The sequence below is a fragment of the Pteropus alecto genome, unplaced genomic scaffold (assembly GCF_000325575.1).
Source record: "Pteropus alecto unplaced genomic scaffold, ASM32557v1 scaffold3, whole genome shotgun sequence".
NCBI lineage: Eukaryota > Metazoa > Chordata > Mammalia > Chiroptera > Pteropodidae > Pteropus > Pteropus alecto.
The window spans coordinates 21887292-21891834 of NW_006442484.1; the positions used below are offsets into that span (position 1 = coordinate 21887292).

Genomic DNA, 4543 nt, shown 5'->3' on the forward strand with positions numbered 1-4543 from the left:
GGACACTGTCCCCCACCCCCACCCCCAGCCACTTTGACAATATTTACTTAAGTATTTTCTCCCACCTCACTCACACACATGCTCCCCCACACTGGTTCCCTTAAGTAGTTCCAGTAGAAAAAAAATTTTTTTTCCCCCCTCAAGAAAAGAAAGAGAAAGTCCAACCGCTACGGCAATACTTTTAAGCTCTACTAAATGATCGTATCCTTTCTGGCTTCGAAACTTTTGTACCTAAAAATCGAGTGAGGCGCTGCATTTTTTCAGCTGAAACTGTCAAAACTTGGAGAAGGGGAACCTCGGAGGCAGGCAGGAGAGGAGGAGAATCCCGAAACTCCGTGGAGGTTGGGAAGATGCTGTGCCTCGAGGATTAGTTTAAACAGGGGGCTATAAAAGATGTAACAGATGCAAACTGTAACACAAGGGCCATTAACCCTTTCTCTGCCGAGCACACTCAGTCCCCATGCCCCGCACCTATTGTCTCCCGTGCTAGAAGCTTTGCGGAAAACCTGGAAAGTGAGTATCAGTTTCCACACGTTTGCGGAGAGGGGTGGAGGGGGGGAGCAGAGAGAAGAGGAAGTGAATTATTTAGAAAGCACCTTGAATTTAACATAGGCATAAGTGGGAGACTTTTTAAGTTTGACACATTTTGTCATTTCTTGGCTCTCCTATGGATTTGTAATTGTTGGGAAAAATCCTGAAATAAAGAAATGGTCACATCAGTGTCTGGGATAAAACAGCTGGCCTGAAAAAAGTCTTACACACGATTGCATATAAATACATGTTTAATAAAGTAAGCTGCTAGTTTTATGGGCATGTGTGTGTGAGGGAGAGACAGGGCATTTGTGCTGTAAACTTTATCTTTGCCTGCTATTTCTAACTCTGGAGTTAGTAATCTTGCCTTCATCATTATAGGGGGAGCATGTAAAATATATAACTAGGTGGGAGATAAACACGTTCATGTTAGCGGGGCTCGCCACTGTTCCTGGGAACTGCTCTCTCTCTCGACTTTTCAGTGGCAAAGTGTGGAATGGGATAAGTGTGTGTGTATGTGTCTCCTGTGAAATCCATGTCTATATTACTTTGCCATTTAAAATACAATTTCAAAAGTTATCCTTAATTTAAATCCCTGATATCCTGACAGCAATTTTCATCCCAGATGTAGTGACCCCCCCCCCAACACTTTGGTAAACGACTCAAGTTCCATGAGGACTTTCACTTCTTTATTTATCATCGCAGAAGTGAGGTGTTACTTCACATACACACACATACAAAGAATGAAATAAAGAAATGAAACTCGCTAAGCAGACAAAAAACAGACACTTTCTGCTTAGAAAACAGCCTTCTCCGGTGGGAGAGAAGGATGGACTGCCATATCTAAGAGAAAGACTTGCCCCCAAATTTGGTAGGTTTGTATTGATCAAGTTTTCTAGTTATTAACAGGTATTTGCCAAGTTTTAATTGCTGAATACAATTAATTGGAACGAGATGCAAAAATAGAGCAGAATCTCTCCCCTTGAAGAGTTTTCATTTCAATCATGTGGTTCTCAATAAAACTTTTCCTAGACTAGGTAGCAAAAGGCACCTTTGGTTACCTGAATGGACAGGTACAGGGCAAATTATTTGGGGGAGGAAATAAAAAGGAGAGAAAAGGAAGAAGAGAGCAGGACTGAGAGAGACATCGAAGAAGTCACTCTTGGGAAAAGCTTGTCATAAAGGAGCTAAACCCACCTGAAATTCCTACCCACAGACACTCCTCACCTCAGACTCACATCCTCACTTAAAAGGAGAAAATCATAAAAGGAGGGTAGGGGATGATCATACCAAAAAGAAACAAAAAGAGAGAAAATGGGGTGGGGGAAACCTACCTGCGAAGTCTTGTTTGTAGTTTTGGCCAGAAATGGTGAGAAGAAAAAGCATGAAGAAGCCGCGAAGTGTGGGGGAGAAAAAGGTGGAAGCGAAGAAACAGCTCCCGGAGCAAACTGTACAAAACCTCGCCAAGAGTGTCGGGAGGCAGGACCGTTATTCCTGCGGAGCAGGTTAGAACTGATCGCTTTCGGCCACTCCAGGAAACACAAACCTGGGGACGGACTGACGTGTTACGCCTCTTCTAATGACATTTTTTTCTTTTTCTTTTCTGTAGGAGAGAGAGAGACCCTGAAACACGCGCCACCTATCTTTGTGGGGAGGGATAATTGAAGCGCCCTGAGCGTGAGCATCATGTGAAAACGTGATCGCCAAGTTTCTCTCTGGGAAAGGATCTGGGATAGATTATACCTTGAAGTCTCCGCAAACGCTTTAGTGGAAGAAATGAAATTCCACCTCCCTCCCTTCCTCTCTCCCTCCCTCTCGCCTCCCTCCCCTTTCTCCCTCCCTTTTCAGTTTTATTCCCGTCAAGCTTTGGCATCATTATCCTCATCACTAAATCCTACAGAGTACAGGGCGGAAAACCGTGCACACCATTCACAGAACTGGAGAACTCTAAGGGGCGAAAGTTAAAGGGGAAGATTCTGGGTCCTCAATCCAGATCGCCTCTTCTTATACAGATATCCCTAATGAACAGATTTGAGATGCACATTAAGTTGTGTGGATTTCTCAGCAAGGCTTCTGGAACTAAATTCTTTCTCCTTTCCCTTATCATTATTATTATTTTCTTTTTAGATGCCAGAACCTGAAAAAAAAAAATGCTGCATGTAAACTGCATCTTAGAGAGAGTGTGTTAGGGTGTGTGTGTGTGTGTGTGTGTGTGTGTGTGTGTGTGTGTGATGAATTTCTGACTTCTATCCCCAAACTAAAAAGTTTGGCATTTTTTAAATAGGGTCTCTAAGTAAATTAACAGAGCGCTGAGTTGATTGATCTATGAATCCCTGTACATCTCACGGAGACCTTACTACAAAGTGAGGGAGTGTGTGTAGGGAGGCAGGAGGAAAGGAGAAAGGCCATAGAAGAACTTAGCAGAGAAGGAAGCGCATGATATTAAACGGCATGGGGTCTAAGTTTGAGAGTATATATTTTTTGATATTGCAATTAAAGTAAAATTAAAAAGAAAGACTCCACCTTTGCTCTGAAGGGATTGGTTATGTAAATATGGAAAGGATTTCCTGGAGAATACAGCTTTCTACTGTATGGTTAATTAAATAATCACTCAAAAGCTTCCAACGTGACGCTTCTGTCGTAATCCAATCAGGTTACATAGGTCCTAAACAAGAAAGATATTTTCCACATCTGGAAGTCAGCAATTTAGCAAGTACTGCACATTATTAACCAATTCAGAGCCCACTTCCCAGGGGAATTTTTTTTGAAGTTTAAGTGTTCTTAACCAATGCTCTGCTGTTTTGTTAATCAAAAAGCTGGTTTACACTGCACATAATTGGAACTAATATGGAAGTAAATAAAGACAGCCAAATTCAAGGATGCTGAGCACAGGCATTTATCGGAAAAGGAAGAAATCTCTTAGCCTCCAGTGGTTCAGGCTCACTTTCTTAAAGAACTGGGAAGGTTTTTTTTTGTTTTTGTTTTTGTTTTTGTTTTTGTTTTTTTAAGAAGTGAAAGTGCTTGAGCACAAATAAACTTTCAGTCCCATAACCTTAGGGCTTCTTTGCAAAGGTAAAGGTAGAGGTGTCAAGAGGACTAACAGCCTCATGCCAATTTTTCTGCTTTAATATTGTTAATATGTTACAGCTCCCTGTTTTCAGTCTGATGAAATCTGAAACAAATAATACCCTGATCCAACACTAGACTTTTACTTATATTAAGATAAACTGCTTTGAACTGTGCTTTGAATGTGTGCCTAAAGCAAGACTTTGAATGCAAGAGTCACTGGCAATTGCACTCAGAGGAGGGAAAAGCCACCACATGGGTTGCCACATCCACACTCCCAAAGGTGCAAGTCTTTGTATTTTGTATATTTATTGTGTGTGTGTGTGTGTAGGGTGGGGGTGGGGGAGATAGCCACCCAGCGTGACCACAAGCAATTCTCTCTTTAGGATGCAAGAAAGTAAATTTTCACAGTTGGTTACAGACTCACCTCTCTTACCTTGAGCATTTATTACAATGAGAATAGCTGGATAAATTAATCTCTCCCTCCACCCTATTACAGATAAATTACCTATAGGAGAGGAGCATTCAAGATTGTCAGTCTAAAATTTAATAATAAAAAAGAAAATTAAAGATTTCCAACATGGGTCAGACACATTCTCAATTTTCTATTTTACATTTCTTTTAATAATATAGATCTATACTAAATGTATGTATGATTTATCAAGTCCCTCCTCTGAGATTTATCTGTATTATTAATATCCCTTTCCTTCCTCTTTCTACCCCCCCTTTTATTAAAAAAAAAATGGAGTTCAGCTTTCTCTAGAAGTTTGCTTTTCAGCCTTCCTTCTCCCATTCCCTAGGAAGAAGGAGCCCATTGCATGGAGTGATCCAGGCAAGACCCCACTCTGGGAGCCCAGGAAGCCATTGGAGACTTAAAGCCCAGACACACACTCACAGGCAAAATTTAAGGGGTCAAAGGATCCAGTCGAACGGCTAACAAATCACT

The 4543-nt window shown here is 41.3% G+C and overlaps 1 protein-coding gene across 2 annotated transcripts in view; it reads right to left on the reverse strand.

Annotated features, from left to right (window-relative positions):
- ZEB2 (zinc finger E-box binding homeobox 2) overlaps window positions 1-2314 on the reverse strand; it is a 130221-nt gene extending 127907 nt beyond the window's left edge. The window contains exon 1 of one of the 2 annotated variants that reach the window (XM_006921047.3): window positions 1866-2314. The gene's annotated coding sequence lies outside the window, so the exon portion shown is untranslated. The remainder of the gene's footprint in view (window positions 1-1865) is intronic. The other variant, XM_006921049.3, reaches the window with a different exon arrangement.
- Window positions 2315-4543: the final 2229 nt, after the last annotated feature.